Source organism: Staurois parvus, unplaced genomic scaffold (genome assembly GCF_062004578.1).
Source record: "Staurois parvus isolate SC_StPar_1 unplaced genomic scaffold, SC_StPar_1.0 ptg000544l, whole genome shotgun sequence".
In the NCBI taxonomy this organism is placed as follows: Eukaryota; Metazoa; Chordata; class Amphibia; order Anura; family Ranidae; genus Staurois; species Staurois parvus.
In genome coordinates this window covers 6891108-6914190 of record NW_028318340.1, presented here as the reverse complement: position 1 = coordinate 6914190, position 23083 = coordinate 6891108, and the positions used below count along the sequence as shown (strand labels likewise).

Below are 23083 nucleotides of genomic sequence, written 5' to 3'. Positions count from 1 at the left end.
CATATCACAATAATGGAGTACAGGGGAGATGGGATATACATTACTGTATACATGTCATATCACTATAATGGAGTACAGTGGAGCTTGGATATACATTACTGTATACATGTCATATCACTATAATAGAGTACGGGGGAGCTGCGATATACATTACTGTATACATGTCATATCACTATAATAGAGTACGGGGGAGCTGCGATATACATTACTGTATACATGTCATATCACTATAATGGAGTACAGGGGAGGGGGATATACATACTGTATACATGTCATATCACTATAATGGAGTACAGGGGAGGGGGATATACATTACTGTATACATGTCATATCACTATAATGGAGTACAGGGGAGGGGGATATACATACTGTATACATGTCATATCACTATAATGGAGTACAGGGGAGCTGGGATATACATTACTGTGTACATGTCATATCACTATAATGGAGTACAGGAGAGCTGGGATATACATTACTGTATATATGTCATATCACTATAATGGAGTACAGGGGAGCTGGGATATACATACTGTATACATGTCATATCACTATAATGGAGTACAGGGGAGCTGCGATATACATTACTGTATACGTCATATCACTATAATGGAATACAGGGGAGGGGGATATACATACTGTATACATGTCATATCACTATAATGGAGTACAGGGGAGCTGAGATATACATACTGTATACATGTCATATCACTATAATGGAGTACAGGGGAGGGGATATACATTACCGTATACATGTCATATCACTATAATGGAATACAGGGGAGCTGGGATATACATTACTGTACACATGTCATATCACTATAATGGAGTACAGGGGAGCTGGGATATACATTACTGAGTACAGTTTTATATTTTGGACTCTTTATTCTAAAGAAAAATGTAATTACATAAGCTTTAAGGGGGCGTGGTTGGGGGCAGGGCTGGGGGCGAGGTTGGGGTGGGCTGGGGTTGGAGGCGGACATGGGCAAGGTTTGGTGGGGCAACTGGTGGAGAGTAAGGTTTGTGCCTGGCTAGTAGGTCTAGACTCGAAATTTTAAGCCCTGTGTTTAGCCATAGAGTAGCCTATAGTTGTACCTACATTTTATGAGTATGGAACAACAAAACATGTGTAACATCCTGTAGTGTTGCTAGAGTTAGGAAAATTGAATGGCTCACTTAGTAGTTGGAGTGAGCATGTCTGAGTAGGGGTCAAGCCAAGGTTAGGCTGGATGACTCAGTAGGATGGGCCTCTATATCACCTCCCCCTGGTACTGGAGGTCCATGGAAGCTTCCAGATACTAGGGAGCGGAGGGGTGGAGACCTGGATCTGCATATTCATGGGAGTCTGACCAATTCTTTGCAGGAGGTCCTGGCATTGTGGGAAGATACACTCTCCCATAAATATAGAAGAGCCAACCAGCAGGGGAGTCGGGTGGAAGATGGGTTAAGTGAAGTGCTGCTTTGTAGACTGGGAGGGGGCCTCAGAGAAGGGGGTTCTGCCTCCAGGCCAGAGGAAAGGAGAGGACGCTGACAGAGGGAGCTCTACTGCCTTACATTCCACTGGGGAAGGACAGCCTGCAAGCAGGGACAGATATTGGCTCAGCGAGAGGCCTGAAGGAAGTTTATTTAGAGCTACAGGATACAAGGACAGTGTGAGCACCTTTATATGCATGGGACCTACAGGAGAGAGGGCTACTGGGTGCAATAATACTCAACCAGTTCTCCCTAGAAGAGTGCTGCATGCCTGTCTTGGAATCTCTTGCTCAAGGATATTCTTCAAAAGATAGCCAGGCAGATGGGCATTTCCTAGCTGGGATCTGAAGAGAGTTCACTTAGAAGTAACTAGGTGCTCCTCACAAAGATTGTGCTATTGATTTTTAAGAGACTATGCCAGTAGTGAGCTCAGGATCTTTTTTGTACAGAGTTAGGATGTTTGTCCTCAGAGTTGGGCATCCAATATACCCCTAAACCCTATCCAAGTTGTTTATCCCCCAAATAAAACAAAGCTCATGGACTGGCTATTGACTCTGAGTGGAAGTTGGATAATGTGTGTTGCCTGGCTGTGCAGGATATAGGGGGACCCAATACTCAGTGGTTCCTTCGGGGGTGAGCACTATACATGTGATTTAGACCAGGAGCTCTGAGGACACTTTGACTATACCTGCATGTTCTGGGTCAGTGATTTAGAAAGAGTGAAAGCTACAGACAGCCAGGCTACGGGCATTTTCAGCAATGACAGACTTTATATTTCTCTCTTCAGAAGTTTCCATAAGCAGACAACCAGTATAAAGAATCTGTATAAGTAAACAATGATCAAAATATGTCACAGTAAATAAAAATGCCAGTTGCAGCATAAACAACTAGTAACATTACAAAAATATCTCAAAAATGTACACTTCCCGAACATACATTACGTTAGAGTTCTCTGTAAATAACAGTTCCTCTTGAGTTTTGTACTATTTTTATGGTAGTAAATATATTGATATTATTTTGCACGCAATAAGCAGAACTCCACCAGGCAGCATTATGAAAGTGTTCTGATGCCAGAATAGCCATTGAAAATACACCTTGGTCACTTCTGTACGTAAACTGTGGGCAAGACAGATGACTCACTATGATTTCCATGAAAAGGTGCTCACTGTGCAAAACAACCATGACGTCACTCGTATATACCTTTAGAGCTCACAATGATATATGTTTGGCAAATGTCTGTTTTACTTTTTGAACAATTCTTTTGGAATTAGTGGAAATGGAACTCCAGCCAAAACTGTTTTTTTCTTTTGGATAGGGTGGAGTTAGAGAAACATAAGATTGATGGCAGAAAAAACATCACATTTGTCCCAAGCATGTCTGAGACCACTTACTAATAACTGACTCACTACCTCTGCTGGAGGTCTATTCCGAGCATCAACTACTCTTTCAGTAATATAATACCTTTTATGATTAGCTTTGTACTTTCCTCCTGTTAGTTTGAAGTCATATCCCCGTGTTCTTAATCTTGGCTTCATATTGAAAATACTGCTCTCTTGAACCTTATTCATCCTCTTAATTTATTCAAAGGTTTCAATCATGTCTCCCCTTTCCCTTCTTTCCTCCAGACTGTTCATATTAAGTTCCTGGAGTCTCTTTGTTTATCCCTCAGACCTTTCACCATTTTTGTTGCAGGTCTCCGGACTCGTACTTTCTTGTCAATATCTTTTTTTTTAAGTGAGGTCTCCAGAACTGGATACAGTATCCTATATGAGGTCTGACTAAAGACCGCTCAATGACAATCGTCTTGGATGTAGTGAGAGAAAATCTCTCTAAGCCTCTTTTCACACTGCTCTGTTGAAAAAAAGTATCAAAAACGCATACGTGTTTGCTTGCACCTGTGAAAAATGGACATGTGACGCACCAGAAGCACAAAATGTGTGGCGTTTTTGTGGTATTTTTGCAACGTTTTCCATTTATTTCACTGAGGAGCTGTGTTTTTGGTGTGGTTTTTAAAACCACACCAAGGATGCAACATGCGGGATTTTTCAAAATGCACAGCACCTGCAGCGCAGTGGTGTGAAGAAACCCATAGGATTTAAAGGAAAACATTTTTCTTGTATTTTTCTTGCAAGGTAAAAATGCAGGAAAAACATATCAGTGTGAAAGTGCCATTAAAAACACAACTGAAGCACAACGGACCAGTGTGAAGGGCTCCATAAGATTTAAAGGGATGCATTTTTCTTCCACTTTTTTTAACTGAACAACTGAAATAAAACAGATCAGTGTGAAATCAGCCTAATGGGGACCAGTGTATTATCCAGTGCAAATAACATCCAACAGCAACAATAATGTAATCTCCCAGCAGCACCATTCATTACATTGACTTGTCAAACTGGAATGTTGCAAACATTTTCTCGATCAGCAGCCACTAATCAGGGTATTCTAACCACGTCTGCTATTTCATCATGGACAACAAGTTAGAACGAAGAGCAAACATGAAATTCTGCGTGAAACTGGGCAAATTGCTGGATCTCCGCAATCTTGTCATAACGGCAACCTTTGAGCTGGACCTCCATCTTTGGGAAGAAGGCATTTTCGGGGGTTGAGTTCATTGAAGGTCTTCCTGATCACTCTTCATCTTCCAGTGATGTTCTTCCACTCTTGAAACATGCGGCACATTCATTGCAGAATCGCTGTAAACTTACCAAATCATGTCAAACATCTCTGTGGCAGATTTGCCCAGTTTCACACAGAATTTCAAAAATTTACAAAACTAGTCTCAAAACGTTTTGATACCACCTCGTACAATGTTTCTGCGAGGGAGATTCCTTCATCCACCTGTGTAGATGGAGAAGTAATTTTTTTTTTTCGTTCAGCCCGTTGGCTAATCTAACAAAGTAAAAAACAAAAAAACAAGTAATCTATGACCAGCCCATGTTAGCCTATGTTAGCTGTCATTGTTGACCAGCCCAATGCTATAGGCAATTCAGAGGTGTTTTAGCCCAACACTCATGTGAACCTAACCCAAAGGACTCATAGCAATCAAAAATATGTTTGCCCTCATTTTCTATGGGGACATTACAAGAGCTGCAATGCTATTGGTTGATATGCTAAACACCCAATTTTCAAATTGATACAACTTTTTATAAGCATTCACTGTTGCATATTTGGATCTGAATAGTTATAGACATTGCACATTTCAGAGCCTGTCTAGACAGCCAAGAATGTGAATCTGCACTTAGTTACAACAAAATGAGTAATTCTGCAATGGTTTGATTTTTTTTTCTCTATTGTAAACCAGGATGTAAACCAGGACTTTTCTCTCCAGACACTACAATAAACAGACACAGCTGAGCATTACATGCACAGGTATTATTAATGTACAATCGAAACCAGGTTTTAAGGGGCAGCTGACACCATAATTCAAGTCACACCACATACAATTGCTTAGAATGAGAATGTAGTGCACCATATTGAAATAACAAATGAGTTGGGTGATGGGATAACGAAGTTCAGAGAGCACCTGACAAATGGCAAGTTGTCTGTTTACCCCCCGGTTTTGGACATAAAGATAGGATACAACTAAATTTATGAAAAGGAAGCTACATAATATACAGCTGGTTGATAAGTTCAGGCTACATTGCATTCATATGTGCTGAGAAGAAGCAGGTGTGGGAACAGAAGAGGAAGTATCAGGCAGGCTCTGTTTGTGATTAGGCTCCTCCACTGGGACTTACTGCTGTCCATCGCTGTTATGAAGGAATTACCTAAGGGGACTGACTTCCAGTACCTTAGGTTTTGGGGTTGTTCATATGTATCTTTTTAAGTTTTTTGAAACTTAAATAAAGTGGATTCATGGAGAAAGGGTTTCATGGAGAACCCGTAGTTACAGAACTATGTTAGCTGTCATTGTTGACCAGGAGCAAGCATGCTTATTATAATGCCACAGTAAAGTCAGAGCATCCGATATGCATATATGTTGCAGGTCACTGATTCAGAAAATACTGACCATGTCTGCAGGAAAACACTAAAGCCAAATAACATGACAGCTAGGCAACTAGCATTTTTAAAATGATGAGTCAGCTATCGCAGCTTCTATATTTAATCAGTATACGTTTTCCTTATGTAACACCCTGCTGCAATGTCAGTTGCAGGATGTTGAAACAGACACAAGATAGCAGAGTCCTGCAGCTTAGTGGTTAAAAAAAAAAAGCCTCATGGACTTTATATGCTGCATCGCAGGTCTTTGTTAGACAGGGGAGTGTCAGAGGACTACATTTCCCAGAGGAGCTGGCATAGGGCAGGGACTGATATATACAGAAGGCCAGGAGATTGAACGGGAAGTGAGAGGGGAGAGAGCTGGAGAGCAGAAGTAGAGAGAGCTGTGCGGGCCACCAAACTACACCAAAGTATTGGACCAGGCTTGAGAGAGGAGAGGAGCCAGGAGGGATTGCTGACCACCAGCATTGCCAGTCTAGAGAGAGAGCAACATCCTGCTGGCAGCCGACTCAGAGTGCTGTGACCGGACCGAGCGCTGCAGTGGGGATGAAAGAACTGCTTGGGGTCCCCACCTTGTGAGAGAGAGACCACCAGGACCTGTTGGAAACCATGGATCAGGTGAGAGAGTCCCATACACCAGCTAGACAAGTGGACACTTTCAAATCTGCCACTTTACTAGACACATTTGCAGACATTGCATATAGGTAACATGTGTTGTGGCCTAGTTCCCCAGGCTGCTACTACTGAACACATTTGCATCATACTTCAGTCATCACAGCTGACCGCAGTGCACACCTTCTGTAGGCCAGACCACATCATTGTTCCCTTAACCATCAGCCTACCCTCTTAAAGGAACATCTACCACCTTTGCCATTAGTTACTGCAGCCCAGAGAGGAGTTGTCCTTTGCCAGCAAGTGCTTCTGCCAACTTCTGACACCTTTTTGCCTAAAATTTGAAACCTGCTCAGTGCATTAAAGGGACATCACCCAAGTCAAGTGCCACCTAGAGGGATAGTCTTTGTCCTTCCCTTTCTTCCCTTATATTAATCCGTTGAGGGACTGCCACCTTCATCTCTTGCCACTTGAAAGGTCTGGATCGCTGTAGTGCACCAACTGGGCCCCAATGAGCCCACAGAAGATTCCTCAGTGCATTTAAAGGGACTACCCTAATTAAAGAGCTCTTTTCTATCTCAGATTTAAACTTTGCCATTAGATCCAGAAGGCCCAAAATAAGCTAGTTCAACCTTCAATAGTTTTCCTTGCTCACTAGGGACTAGAGACAGCTCAGGTTTGAGGTTCTCTGTTAACTTCTGAACAACAGGTCTACCAACACTGATTGAGATTTTGCTGTATGTGTTGTTTTCTTTGCTTAGAGTTGCTAAGAGTGGTAATTGCCATTGCATATACATGTAGCATTTTATGCAGTTTTACTAAGCTTGTAGTCAAGTTTAATATAAACCTCATATCATTTCACTCTAATCTGTGTACGAGTCTATTTTCTGGTGATAATTTACTCTGGTCAGAAGAACACTTATACTTACCTGAGCCCTATCTCGATCCAGTGATGTGCATGCGATTCTCCTTAGTCTTTCTCTCTCCTCACTGGCTCACACAGCAGCCTGAGCCATTGCCTCCTGCTACTGTCAATCACAGCCAGTGAACCAATGAGGAGAGAGCGGGGGGAAGGGCCAAGCCATGCACAGAGTCGGTAAGTATAACATGTATCTTGTTTGTTTTTCTTTTAAAATTTCAACATTTAGAATCACTTTAAATCTGATACTTTTTAAAGTGCTATAACACCATAAATTCACAAGGAGAGAATGGATCTGATGGAGAAACTGGTCCCTCAGCTTCCCCATCAGGCTCCGCCTACAGTCAGCATTACTTGTTACTAGAAATCTGCTGTGAAGCCAACAGTGTTCTTAACAACCAGTGACAGGTGATTAGGGAAAGGGGGTAGCGGAAGCAAACATGCCGCCATGCGACAGTCTACAGAGACAGACACGCTTTATCTGTTTCTGTACGCCAGTTTAAAGATGGTCTTAATTACCTCCAGCTTCATTGTCTATGAACTGGAGGTAATTCTTTTTTAATTTATCGCATTTTTTTTTTTATGCCATCAAAGTGTTGCTATTAAGAACTGCCTCTGAATCTGTCACGTTTTGGTTAAGTTACCAAAACTGGCACCACAGATTTTTGAAATCTGACACTTTTTAAAGCGCCAAACCACTAAAAAAGTGGTACAAAGACTTTGATTAATTTTTAAAAAAATGTATTAAGGTGTGACACATCATTCGTCTCTTCAAGAACAACAGAATTTAGCGCGTTTGGGTAAAATATGCAGACTTCCTCTTTAGCTAAGCATGACGGCATAGGATCCATGATCCACTGCTATTGCCAAATTCAAAAACTGTCAGTGATATTTATAAAAATGGACTTGCACTATCTATTCTCCAACCACATTGGTTTACCATTGCTTCTCCATTGCTATTGCTCCTGTCATGCATGTTATGAAACATCAGCTGTGGTGATAAATGACGCTTGCTGTAACATATCATTTCAGAGGGGGTAAAAGGAAGCTTCCTCTCCACCTATCAAGAATAATACATCAGAGCTGCCATTCTACAGAACCGGACAACATAACAAATCCAAGTTTCAGAGGTGTACTATTCATCAAGTCTTATTTATCTCAAGTTCTATAAATACGTGGGTCTTCCAGTGTTATTACACAGGATGTTTTTGTTAGACTGTCTTCAATAGGAAGCTCTGCTTTGGGAGACTTCAATGAATCTACCTCCCAGTAAGAAACATATATGAATCAAGCCTCAGTGTCTTTCATGGATGCATTATCTAACTATGAAAAACATGACATAACATACGTCTAGAATATTAATCTAGCGACAGCAAAATATTCCAGATGTTAAAAAAATGCAACAATACTGGATTAAAGGTTACAGTTCTGTGAACACCATCATTGCGCAAAATTTGTTGGACACTACAAATTAGGAGGCAAGGCAACATCAGACTGTCCTTACAAAAGAAATATAGTTGAAATTAGGAAAGGGAGCTGCCCTGTTCTTTAGACATCACCCGCCCATCTCTCTATCCCTGTGACTGTCTAACTCTTGTCCTTGGTGGTCTACATTCTTGCAGTTCACAAATTGTTCAAGTGTTACTGAATATGTAAAGCTCAACTCCAGGGATTACAAAACACTACCTTTGGAATGGGGTATTCCCTATGCTGCAAGGGTTAAATGATTTTTACCTCTCCTAGATTGTAAGCTCGAAAGAGCAGGGCCCTCGATCCCCTCATGTTTTGCATTGTATTGGTATTGTTCTGTCACATGTTCTGTCCCCCTTTGTAATGTACAGAGCTGAGCGAACTATTGGCGCTTTATAAATACTGTATAATAATAATAATAATAATAACCTCTAGGGGATGAGGACTTAAGGTATGATAGTTACCTTATACCTGGCTTGACAGGCTTTTTTTTCTGCACTCACTCCCGTATTGTGTTTGTGTGAACTGATCTAATAAAACATAAGACAAATTGCCTTGTCTATAAATTGGGACTGCATTGGGCAAGGCTATCCAGCCCATATGGTAAGAATGAGCCCTAAGGTTAATTGTTTACCCATTACCACATTGGAATTCATAATCATACTTGATATAATCAAAAAATAAATAAAAGCTGATGACCCCATACTACATTGGATATTTATGATTTTCACCCATGATTTTAACTATATTCCATTTAAGGATCTTTTAAAAGAAACAAATGGGATGTCGCTGTGTGAAAACAGTGGTCACATCCTGAACCTGATCTGTTTTGAATACTTCACAGACTTTGTTTAAAGGGTTTACGAAATACAAAACTAAGATCTACGTCATTATGACCACAAAATAAGTCCACTGTCTACAGTTGTGTTACACAAACCTACATAGCTGACTTATTGTAGTAAGTGATTTATTTTCTAGATTTTCAGAACAGACAACAAAGTCTGCTCTGTAAACATAAAACTGTCCAAAATTCATTCAACTCACTAGTACTGTGTATATATCCCTGAACTTCACTGAGATTTCTTAAATACAAATCTGGTCTTGTGCATGAAATTTACCATGCTTTATTTGGCAGCGCTAATATCGGAGCAGTATTGGCGATACAGACAAAATAGGTAAAAAACAAACTGCGAAGATGATGAAAGTGAAGGTCCACTTTAAAATAGTTTACAGTAAACTACTTGTTTTAGCTGTGGTTAAAGTAGGAAAGGGTCTTCAGAATACACTTAACTGAACAACATATAACGTCATGACATTAGGCAGTAAAAGGAGGGGCTTAAAACACCAAGCACCCCACAGCCACACCAGGTCTAATAGCTATCTGGCACAGTATACAATTTGGGGTCTGAGTGTAGTACTGTAATTGCTCTGCAGAGGCATATTAGTGATATAGCTGGCTGGAGGTGGAACTAAAGAGCAAGTAGGGGACAAAAGCATTCAACATACCCAGGAGTGTCAAATTCTAAAGATCATAGCATCATCATAGCTCTTCATGCATGTAAGGATTGGAGCCATAGGTGGCAGTACTAGTAAACATTTATTATGCATTTTTACAAGAATTAATTTTTTTTTTCTAATGACAGAGTGGCTTTAAGGACAGGGTAGGCACCCTACCACAACAAGAAAAAGTGTCTCTACCTCTACCATAATAACCTCCAGGGATTTTGATCTCAAAAGCCTGGCTCCTGTACAACTCACAACTGTATCAAAATGATGCAAAAGCTGGAATCCACATTTAACCCTCATTAATAATTTTATATGTAAAGTTGCAAGTGATCTTGAGCATCCAAAAGAGCAGCAAAACACTTTTTTATTGGCGTTTCAGCAAAAGCCTTACTCACAGCTGTCTTGCTGGGTGTGGAAGAAATTATAAGTACAGTTTTGGAAAGGCTGAGTTTGAAAGAGTGGTGTGACATCCATACTGATATGTCAGTAAATAAATTAGTGGTGTATGAGGGGATTGAAGAGGCAGGCTGAGGAGCTGAGAGATAGGTTTGGGTGTGGTCAACTTACAGATGGTAATGGAAGCTATGGGAGGCTGACCCAGAGAGAAGGTGAAGACAGAGAATAGAAGGATTCAGAGGATGGAACCTTGAGGGACCCCTACAGAAAATGGAAGAGAGGATGAGGTAGAGCTGTAAGTGACACTGAAGGTGTGGTGAGATAGGTAAGAGGCCAACCAGAAGAGAACAGAGTCTTGAAGGCCAAGGAAGGCTAGATTCTTCAGGAGGACAACTGTATAAAAAGGCAGAAGAAAAGTTTAAGAGTAAGATTACAGAGTAGTTAACATTAGTTGTAACAGACAGTAAGTTGTCCGAGAGAGCAGTTGCTGTGGGATGTTGAAAGGGCTCAAGAAGGCTTTCGTAGCTCAGACAGCTGTAGGTGCAAGGAACAAGGAAATGGGTCTTAGGTTGTTCACACTAGTGAGGCCCAGAGGGCTTTTTAAGTATGGGGTGACCAGTGCATGTTGGAGAAGATGCTGGTAGAGAGGGAGAGATGGAAGATGTGAGTTAGAAAGTATAGAATAAAGCAAGAAAGTGACCATAGTAGTGGGGGAATTGGGTCTGGGAGGGGTATATGTTAACCATTAAAATAAGATTAGCAACCTCCTCTTTGATAACAGGGCCAAAAGCAGAGAATATTGAATATGGTTGTAGATATGACTTGTTGGGTGGATGGGATATCTGGACAGTGGTGGAGATCTCATCATGAATTGATGCAATCTTTAGCTGGCCACACACGTTTGTAGAAAATTGTTCATTAATACATTTATTCTTGCCACCATTGCTTCAAATAATTTCATTCAAAACTCCTAAAATTGTGTCCAGACCTGCAGTGTGGATGGAATCTCAGATGGATTAAATGGGTTTCATTACAATATATATCCAATTTTTCTCAATTGAAAATCACATTCACAGTTAGAATATCTTTTTTTACAGCGTTCCACCCTGTGCCAACAAATTTTCTTGTCATTACAGTTGAAAATAAACATCGGTTTGACACCCCCAAACCTTTAGAAAATTGAACCAATGTTTTGAAAAATAAAATTTTGAACGACTGACTGGCCAGCTTAATTTTTTAAATGACTGGCAATCTTTTGAGCGGTGGGTGAGATAGTAGATGGAGTCAGTGGAGAACAAAGTAGAGAGTTGACAAGGACTAGATAAGAGGGTATAAATGAAAGTGATGAAATACTAGGCCAATTTTCAGTGTCGAGGCAGGAAATGTATTAACGAAGGGCATAATTATACAGAGTGAAGTTGGGTTTTAGTTTTACCCTGTGTCAATATGTTACCATTCTTTAATACAAAAGTCATGCTCACTTACATTTACACTGACATATGTATGAGGTTCTCTCTGTCCCAGTCATGATATGGGTGGCACCTGTCTAGATTACCAATATCTATTAAATTCGGGCATTCACTGTGATCACCTTCTGCCAAGATCAAAAATTTCCTCCACATTTTTTTTCAGCCTGAATATTCGTATGCAATCCTTCAACTACAATGAATCATTGTTATGTATCCGTTCATCAACAATCTTTAATCTAAACCGTCTTTCTAGTTATCATGTTCATGAGTTTATCATACTCTGGGTGTGACTTAATCTCGGAACTGTTTATAGGAGAAAATGCAAAGGACCTGTGGATAAAAGAAGGATATTTCAGTGTTCTAATTGATAAGGCTGACATTTGTGTTGCTGCATAAGGATGACATAATGTGTACGGCAGCTTCTGTTCCCAAATAGAAGGCAGTTGACGTGTTTGGCAGCAGAAGAGGCTGAGATGTTTACAATGATAGATTAAAATGCCACAGGAAATGTTTTCATACAGAAATGGAACGGCCCATGAATGCTTTATTCTCTCTTGAATAGATTCAGTACTGTAAGTGGGCACTTCTGTGCGTGAGTGAAGCAACATGCCCTTTCCGTCCTCATTTGTTCCACCGGGCTGAGAACCCTTGTATATTGGGCATTCGACTCCACATAAAAGAGCCCGGATCCTCTTTTGGAGACAATTTGAAGAAATTCCATTTTTTAAATAGAGAGAACACTGTAAATAATCTCTGAGACTATAATTAAAAGTAATGTTTTTGCCCTTTGGCACATGCTACTCTCTGCGACTGCCTCTGATTATATCTGTATGAATGGCCAGCAACTATTTGACATAAGAAAGGAAGAATGCAGAATATTAGCCAAAAATATGACCAAATAAGTTCACTACAACAAAATAGTAGAAGCAACAAAGGGCTAAAATATTACAGACTGAAACATATCCAGTACATTCCAAAGCAATACAAAACAGGATGCAAAATACTTCAAATATAGTAAATTACAGCTAATTGTCTGTAATATATAATTCAGTAGCAAAATATAAATTTTGGGTCTGATTTTTAGAATCAACTACAAAATGCTCAGGTGTACATGGGGCCTAAGGGTACCTTAAAGCTGCACTGCCAGGAAAACAGTTAAATACAGATTTGAAACACAAATATGTGAACTTGTCACCTTTTAGCTGTCAAAAGATTTGTAATTCTGTTCAGCCAGTTTATGATACAGAATGTACTACCAGACAGCACAAGCAGGTCTTGGACCTTCAGTTAAGCAGTTCAGCTTGGTATAGCCAATACCTCCAGTTTGGTTATTTGACAAGGAAGAAGCACACCGATAAGTCCTACCCAGCCCTTTTTGGTCACCCTCTGGCCACCACTTAGGAGGCCCAGTACCCTCCAAGTTGACATGAGCCTCCTTCTGTTCCAAAGTAAGAACTGCCCACCACTGACATCGGACAAAGATAGGAAGGACCCATAATGGTTTCAACCAGACAGAAAATAGCTGGAATTAAACTTGGGCATTTAAAAAAAATCCCCTGCAAGGCAATGGCATAATGTGCTAATAGACATCACATACTACCACATTATGAAATACTTACCTAAGAACAAAGCACTCAAGCAGAGCGCTTTCACTGCTGACTGGGCTTCCATCTTCACCCAGTCTTCCTTCCAGGTTCACAGGCTCCAGCTGTATGAATGGCCAAGCCGCGATGACGTCACTCCCTTGCATGAGGGCGGCAGTCATGGCCCTGGCGAAGGCACGGGTATGCCATTCCTTCAGAGCAAACACGCTGATGACCAGCTGCATCCCATGTGAATATCTCCTAAACAGTGCAAGTTTAGGAGATATTCACCATACCTACAGGTAAGCCTTATTATAGGCTTACCCGTAGGTACAACTTCAAAAGTGGACTTTACTATCACTTTAAGGTAATTATATTTTTTAAAAATAGGTGTGTTTCTGTGTGTGTATGTGTGTGTGAGTGTGTGTGTATGGGAGGGTACTGTAGTATATACATAACTGATTTAATTGGTGTTCTTATATATATCAGGGCAACAAAACCAATATATGCCATAGAGGAGCTGAGCTATGGGGAAAGATTACCATTATACATACATAGGTGATCCATATAGTAAACTTGGTGCAAAGCTGTTCATTTTAAGATCATTGCAAAGGAACAAGGAGGAAAAGAGATTTAACCTCTGCATTCAGAAAGGCTTCTTCACAGTAAAAGATGTGAAAATGTGGAATAGGCTACCTAGGATGCTAGTTCTAGACAGCTTAGTTGTTTATCTTTGTTGAAAACAGCTATCCAGTTTTGCACACAAGGATCAGAAAAGGAACACCATTCATAAGTACTGTTTTAGCAGAAGATATCACTGAACAATTACTGTTAGAGGATGAATTATTAGTTAATGAGCTGTGACAAAGTATCATTAAACTGTCAGTTGCAAGGGTTCTTATTAGATACTACATCAGTCAGACTGACACACACTGACAATGAGGGTAACGAAAGGGTTTCCCCCTTTAGCTGGTTACTGTAACATGAACAACAGAGCAATATTTTATTTGGGGGAAGTCAGTTCATGTGCATTTTCTAGAATGCAGAGAAGCTGGGAAGTTGACTATGTGAGGAAGGCTTGCTATGCATGCAATCTGGAGGAGATGGTTCTTTGCAGTGTATCATCATGTCAAGCCTAACTTTCTGCATAGTGTATGATGTGGAGGCCCCTATTCCAGGTTGCTGATTGCAGGGATGATAATACGGGTAATGAGTCAGTGCTTTAGGAAATATCATGTTGGAGGGGAAATGTAAAAAGTAAACACATCATTTCATACAGTATGGCATGGTGGTGGCTAATGCTAACACAAGTTCATCTATCACAAAAGTGATCTCACGTTCTATGAAAACATACAGTCAACGTTCTATCTAGGGCACTGTAAATTAATCCTGGCTACGTAAGCAACATTAAAGAACTCTGTTAAACATTGGTTATATCTAAAATTGCCACATCACATAACTCTTTTCTAATTTCAGGGAACCTAGAACTTTTTTGTCTGCATTAAAGTGGTTGTAATCCCTTACATACAGTCAGGTCCATAAATATTGGGACATTGACACAATTCTAACATTTTTGGCTCTATACACCACCACAATGGATTTGAAATGAAACAAACAAGATGTGCTTTAACTGCAGACTGTCAGCTTTAATTTGAGGGTATTTACATCCAAATCAGGTGAACGGTGTAGGAATTACAACAGTTTGCATATGTGCCTCCCACTTGTTAAGGGACCAAAAGTAATGGGACAGAATAATATTCATAAATCAAACTTTCACTTTTTAATACTTGGTTGCAAATCCTTTGCAGTCAATTACAGCCTGAAGTGTGGAACGCATAGACATCACCAGACGCTGGGTTTCATCCCTGGTGATGCTCTGCCAGGCCTCTACTGCAACTGTCTTCAGTTCCTGCTTGTTCTTGGGGCTTTTTCCCTTCAGTTTTGTCTTCAGCAAGTGAAATGCATGCTAAATCGGATTCAGGTCAGGTGATTGACTTGGCCATTGCATAACATTCCACTTCTTTCCCTTAAAAAACTTTTGTTGCTTTTGCAGTCTGCTTTGGGTCATTGTCCATCTGCACTGTGAAGCGGCGTCCAATGAGTTCTGAAGCATGTGGCTGAATATGAGCAGATAATATTGCCCGATATTTATGGACCTGACTGTATATTCAGTGACATATTTACCACGAGACAAACAAGGCGTTTACCTAAGGTTTCAATTTTCAGGGGCGCAAGACCTGGTCAGCTCCGCCAAGTGATCTGAAGAAGGTTTTGCGCTGCTAGAGGGTGTGGAGATGGCGGCTGCTTCCGTCATTGTGGAGGTTAAGGTTAGTGTGGATGATCGAGGTGGGGGTGGTGGCGGATGTGTGTTGGTCAGTGGTGGCAGTGGCGGGGGGATTGCAGTGATGAGCTGTGGTGGTGGGGGCAGCGGGGCGATGCGGGGGAGGGATTACTGTGATGGGCTGTGGTCGTGATTTTAGTGTTGCCTAGGGCAGCACATAAAATAAATACACCACATAAACCCAGTGAAGTGACTGGCCTCAGGTGATACACAGAGATGAAACAAATCTTCCTACAAAAGATGTACCTGTTAAACTGCAGTCTTCTCTTCTCACAGGGATGTGGAAATGTTTTAAAAATTCTACTTGTCCAAGGGACTAAATCGGGGTCTCAGTCTTCTTGTCCCTCATGACAATCTACTTGTCCTGATAGAAAAAAATGATAATTTTTTCCCAGGATGGAAAATAGGAAGGTTTGATGTGTCTTATTAGGCATAGGTGCTTTTAGGAATGTCTGGGGCTCTTAAAAATGAAAGGTACCTTGTGGCGATAAACTTTTAATGTTTTTTTTATTTTTTGCTAGAAAACTTCCTAGAACCCCCAAACATTATATATATTTTTAAACATCCCTTGTGACAGCAATAGGCAGTGACAGGTAATCTTTATGGAGAGATTTAGGTTCAATAAGACCCCAGATCCCTCCTCTGTCTTTAAAAGAATTTGATCACATCATGATCAGTGTAATCGAATGCTTTCTATTTTTTAAAAATAGTTCCCAGGAAACTGGTGGTGATGTATGCTCATCACTTTCTGTTTCTTATTTCATAGAGGCAGACAGAGTGGTTCCAGTCTTTGTCCGCCTCTATGATCAGCCAACGATAGCGCCGACTGGTTGACCGGGTGCCCTGGTGAGATGGTACTGCCCGCCAGGGCTTTTTTTCTCAGAGAATAGGTGCAGAAATTCAACCACGCCCCCACTGCACCACTGCCTAACAGTGGGAGGGTCTTAATGGAGCATTGTTAAATAACAGTAGTGCATACTGCACAGGGCACTGCACAGAGTTCAGGAGTACACTGTGTCCAGGGTGCAGGGTTTAGGAAAGCACTGCATACGGAATGAAGAGCTCCAGAGTGCACAGTGTGCAAACTGCAGAGGTCAGGAGTGTGTTACCTACAGAGTGCAGGGTTCAAGAACGCGCTATGCAGAGAGTGCAGAGTTCATGAGTATGCTACGTACAGAGTGCAGAGTTCAGGAGTGAGTTGCGTACAGAGTGCAGGGCTCAGGAATGCATATCTCACAGACCAGTTTTCACCCCCCCCTTCTAGTACAGAGTGCTCCTCCCACCCCCAAATCCTTTCACCCCTACCTACAGAGTATCAGTGAGAGGGGCTGTTGCAGAAAAACAGCTACAATTTAAAGTAGGAGTGCAATGTTAAGTGGGGAGAGAAGGCATTAATGCCAAGAGGGGGATAGGGGATGACATAGGTGCTACGTTAATGAGGTATTGGTGCTAAATGGGGAAGGGGGGGTCAATGTGCTAATTTATAATGTGGGGGAGAGGGGAGACATTGGGGATTAGTGGATGGAGAGGGAGAGTAGGAACATTGGGAATATGTGGGGGAGAGGGGGACATTGGAGATAGGTGGGATTGAGGGCGGACATTGGGGATAAGTGGGATGAAAAAGGAACATTGGGGATAAGTTTTGGGGGAAGAGGGGGGGCATTGGGTTTTAGTGGAGTGAGAGGAGGAACAGTGGCTAAGTGTGGGGGAGGGCATTTGGGATACATAGGGGGGACATTTGGGATAAGTGGGGACGGGAGGGGGAATATTTGGGATATGTGCAGAGGGGGCATTGGGGATTAGTGGAGTTAGAGGAGGAACATTGGGGATTAGTGGAGGAAGAGGAGGAACATTGGGGATTAGTGGGGGAAGAGGAGGCCATTTGGGATTAGAGGAGGGGGGGGAGAGGAACACTGGAGATAGGGGGGACATTGGGGATAAGTGGAGAGGATGACATTTGGGATTAGTGGGGGGAGAGGAGGAACATTGGGTATTAGTGGAGGGAGAGGAGGAACATTGGGGATTAGTGGAGGAGAGGAGGATATTTCAGATTAGTGGGGGGAGAGACGGAACATTGGAGATAAGCAGGGGATAGGGGGGACATTGGGGATAAGTGGAGGAGAGTAGGACATTTGGGATTAATGGGCGGAAAGGAGGAAGATTGGGGATAAATAGGGGGATAGGGGAGACATTAAGGATACATGGAGGAGAGGAGGACATTTGGGATTAGTAGGGGGAGAGGAGGAACATTGGGGTTAGTGGAGGGAGAGGAGGAACACTGGGGATTAGTGGAGGACATTTGGGATTAGTGGGGTAAGAGGAGGAACATTGGGGATAAGTAGGGGGATAGGGGGACATTGTGGATAAATGGAGGAGAGGAGGACATTTGGGATTAATGGGCGGAGAGGAGGAACATTGGGGATGAATAGGGGGATAGGGGAGACACTGGGGATATGTGGAGGAGAGGAGGACATTTGGGATTAGTGGGGGGAGAGGAGGAACATTGGGGATGAATAGGGGGATAGGGGAGACACTGGGGATATGTGGAGGAGAGGAGGACATTTGGGATTAGTGGGGGGAGAGGAGGAACATTGGGGATTACTGGAGGGAGAGGAGAAACATTAGGGATTAGTGGAGGAGAGGAAGATATTTGGGATTAGTGGGGGGAGAGGAGGAACATTGGGGATAAGTGGGGGGGATAGGAGGGACATTGGGGATACGTGGAAGTGAGGAAGAATAGGGGGGACATTGGGGATATGTGGAGGAAAGGAGGACATTTTGGATTAGTGGGGGGAGAGGAGGATTATTGGAAATTAGTGGAGGGAGAGGAGGAACATTGGGGATTAGTAGAGGAGAGGAGGACATTTGGAATTAGTTGGGGGAGAGAAGGAACATTGTGGATAAATAGCGGGATAGGAGGGATATTGGGGATAAGTGGAGGAGAAAAGGATATTTGGGATTAATGGGGGGGGGGGGACATTGGGGATAAGTGGGGGGGGAAAGAGGGACATCGGGGATACGTGGAAAAGAGGAAGACATTTGAGATTAGTGGGGGGAGAGAAGGAACATTGGGGATTAGTGGAGGAGAGGAAGACATTTGGAATTAGTGCGGGGAGAGGAGGAACATTGGGGATAAGAGGGGGAATAGGGGGGACATTGGGGACACATGGAGGAAAGGATGACATTTGGGATTAGAGGGGGGAGAGGAGGAACAATGGAGATAAGTGGAGGAAAGGAGGAAATTTGGGATTAGCGGGGGGAAAGGAGGAACATTGGGGATAAGTGGGGGGAAAGGAGGAACATTGGGGATATGTGGGGTGGGGGGTGATGCTGTGTGTGAGTGTAGTCTGCCCTATGTGACTGTACTGCACATGCTGAGTGTTGCATACCACAGTGCACTTGGTCAGGAAGATTCTAGATGTCCATTACAGGTGGGGTACAGCAGCACACCCATTCCTGGAACAGCAGAGGAGCAGTATGCTGCATGGACTGGAGGGGGCTCAATGTCCCGAGACTGACAGCCAATAGGAAGCCAGGAAAGTATGTATGGACTTCTTGTGGAAAGAGAGACAAAAATCACAGTGCTGGCTTTGCATTGCAGTGGATTATAAGCTGCAGTAGAGTGTTGGGCTAGGACAGGCTGTAATACCATATATTAGGAGATAAAAAGTGATGTTTGCTCGGAGACAGGTGTCCAAGTTCTCGCTCAGAACACAACCGCACTGAAGGAAACACCACTCCCCCACCCTCTCCTTTGCTGTCATGTCCTGAGCAGTGAGGGGTTTGTGCTGCTTGACTAAAAGCCAGGCTTCGTTGCCTGCAAATGAGCTTCTACCAGCGCTGGAGTAGCCCACAGCAGGGATAAATGTAGAACAAAACTTCTTGGCCGGCGCCCGGAACTGCATGTCCTGGATGTCAGACGATAAGAATTAAACATCCCTGTCTCATCATCTGTTTTGCAGATTGTATAAAGCTTGTCTGAGCTTTCAGAAAATAGGGAGCAAAAACCTGAAATTACAAACTGCTGAGCTCAACGAGGAGAGGTCTGAGAGCTGATTGGAGGGACACACCCCCTCCACACAACACACAGGAACAGAGATGAGGCTGCCAAACACAGGCTGTGTGCTGGAGGTCTCTCCCCTGTCACCTTTTTTCTCTTGGTGTTAGGAAAACTTGTCAGAGGTGACTCATGCAGATAGCAGAGGAACAAGGCAGCACACAGAAATGACACTTAGTGCTCTTAATTGAGACAAGTACACACTATAGAGGGATATGCTTTGTTCATATTTCATATCTGAGGTTTACAACCACTTTAACTAATTCCACACAGTTTTGTAGAAGAAATAGAACCATTCATAGCAATGCTTTCTCTAAAGAGCTAACACTCTAAAGTACTTTACAATAAGCCTTTAATTGAATGATTACATTTCCAGTAGAGTTTGAGAAACTCAAACAACACAGGGAGAAGATACAACAGGTCCCCTCTAGAAACTGGACACACAATAAAGTCAATAAAGACCAGGATAATAAATGCTCAGCCAGCATATAGTCCCCAGTCCTCTAATTTGCAAAAAACTTTGAATTTATGTTCCTATGTATAGATACTTCCTTTCACAATACTGTAAGTCTGAACCAGCTTAAACAGCTCAGCTTCCGCCATGCACACTTTCAGCGCTTTGCTGTCACATAATGTGCTACCCAGTTACTACAATGCAGTGGGAGAGATGCACAGAGACATGGCATTTTCAAGAGTGACAGGCACTGGACTTTCAATTAAATGTTCTTAAATGCCAGCAAAACCTGGGCTGAATTAATCAAAACTAGTGCAGTCAAAATCTGGAGCAACTGCACATGGCAACCAATCAGATTATATTTGTGGTTTGTTCAGTTAGACTTTGAAAGTGAATGTATCCTTATATTACAAAGCTGTGCATTATAAGGATACAATTATTTTACAATTTCTTGTTTTACACAGCAGTTAGTGGGTGATTGTCACTGTTAATTGAGCATGGGTGATTGAATAGCATTTTTGAAAATGAATGATAAAAGCTGACTGGTTGCTATGCACAGTTACATAGTTAGTCTGGCTGAAAAAAGACAAAAGTCCATCCAGTTCAACCATTAAAAATTTTTTTTTATAATCCTATACCCATAATTGATCCAGAGGAAGGCAAAAAACCCCAGCAAAGCCTGATTCAACTTGCTCCTGCAGGGGAAAAAAATTCCTTCCTGAGCCCCCGAGAGGCAATTGGATATTCCCTGGATTAACTTTACCTATAAATGTTAGTATCCAGTTATGTTCTGTGTATGCAAGAAAGAATCCAGGACTTTTTTTAAAGCAATCCACTGAGATGGCCAGAACCAACTCTTGAGGAAATCTATTCCACATTTGCACAGCTCTGACTGTGAAGAAACCTTTCCATGTTTGGAGTTTAAATTTCTTTTCCTCCAGACGTAAAGAGTGTCCCTTGTCCTCTGTGATGACCTCAGGGTGAATATCTCTACACCGAGTTTACTATATGAACCACTGATGTATTTATACAAGTTGATCATATCCCCCTTTAATCTCCTCTTCTCAATAGAGAATAAATTCAGTTCCTCTAATCTTTCCTCATAGCTGAGCTCCTCCATGCCTCTTACCAGTTTGGTTGCCCTTCTCTGTACTTTCTCCAGTTCCCCAATGTTTTTTTTTGTGAATTGGTGCCCAAAATTAAACTGCATATTCCAGATGAGGTCTTACTAATGATTTGTACCGGGGTAATATGATATCTCTCTCTCTGGAGTCTATACCTCTTTTAATACAAGAGAGGATTTTGCTTGCTTTAGAAACCGCAGGTTGGCATTGCATGCCATTATTAAGCTTGTGATCTACCAGAACCCCCAGATCCTTCTTTACCATTGATTCCCCCAGTTGTACCCCCCCCTAGTATGTATGATGCATGCATATTCTTAGCCCCCAATTGCATAACCTTACATTTATCAACATTAAACCTCATTTGCCACATAGTTGCCCAATTAAACAGTGCATTGAGGTCGGCTTGTAAATTGGAGACATCCTGTAAGGATGTTATTCCACTGCAGTTGCTCAATATTATGTCTGCTCCAGTTTTGACAAAATTCCCCAATTGTTTCTTAGTAATGCTGTTTAAAGGATATGTACATGGATTTCTCTGTATGACAAGTTTCCATTTGTGTTCAGGTCCAGTCAAACAGGGTGAACCATACAGAGCTGAGGTTATTTCCAGGGTTTAACACACCATAGGAACTGATCAGTCAGTGTACAAGCATTTGGAGCTGAGCTACAAAGAGGGAAACGAGGCACCCATATGTACCCAGTAATAGGTGTGCTCACTGTTGAGTACAGTGTCAGTGAACATTGTCACTTGCAGCCAATTGTCACTCTAGAGGACTCCTTCACACTGAACCCAGGGGAGCTCTCAGTGAGTACCAACTTAAAGACGAATAAAGAACATCTCCAAACTGCCCATTCTCTTCAGTGGGATAGGAAAAGCCACACTACAGCCTCAATCTCAGAAAAGCAGAAATGATGGTACAACCTGTGAGGAGTTCCATGATCTCTCATGGATTAGATTATGTGGACACTGCGGTGTATCAAAACAGAAATGCCTTGTATGCATGTAGCAAAGGACCAGCTCCTCATTTAACTTTCCTTTCATCTGACAGGCACATCCAATACAGAGTGCATGACGGCAATGCCCCGATTACTTCCAAGTAGTCAGGGTTGACTTTGTTCATCTCTGTTTCGCCAGACGAGATGAACACAAAAATCAAATAATGTATCTGAGCCTGATGGACCCTCAGTGTTGCATATGTCAGTCTTTTGAGCTCTGCCAGCAAGACCCTTCATGTACTATACACTTGTGATTGTAGTGTGACAGTGTTGTCCAGTGTACGGTCTTGAGTATCATAATGGCCAACCCAGCAAGATTGTTCTTGCAACCAGCATCTAAGAAGATGGAACTGACTCTGAAGCTTTGATAGTCTGGCATAAAACATGCATTTTATTAAACCAGTTCTCAGTGTTTCTTAGAGCATACCTACTGAGCATTAAAGTGTCACTAAACCTACAACAGTAAAATCAGTCTGTATATGCAGCAAAGCATGCTTGATATACTCACTGTGTAAACTAAGGGGTTAGTCCTCTGCATTGTGTACAAATGCTGTTTGATCCTGTCTTCTCTGCTCCTCCCCTCCTTCCAGTGTCCCCCTGTTATCTCCTGATAAGACATATTGTGTGGAGACACTCTGCACATGCTCAATTTGGTGTGTATTGCTAGAGAAGTTTTTTTTTTCT

At 42.0% G+C, this 23083-nt stretch overlaps 1 protein-coding gene and 1 long non-coding RNA gene across 5 annotated transcripts in view; one reads left to right on the top strand and one right to left on the bottom strand.

The window, feature by feature from the left end:
- The window catches only part of STARD13 (StAR related lipid transfer domain containing 13), a 411711-nt gene that overhangs the window by 122225 nt on the left and 266403 nt on the right, over positions 1-23083 (bottom strand). The gene's annotated exons all lie outside the window — the stretch shown is intronic.
- LOC149451251 (uncharacterized) lies at positions 5773-9023 on the top strand. Its single transcript, XR_016315130.1, has 2 exons — positions 5773-6090; positions 8036-9023. It is a non-coding gene; the product is annotated as an uncharacterized LOC149451251 (long non-coding RNA).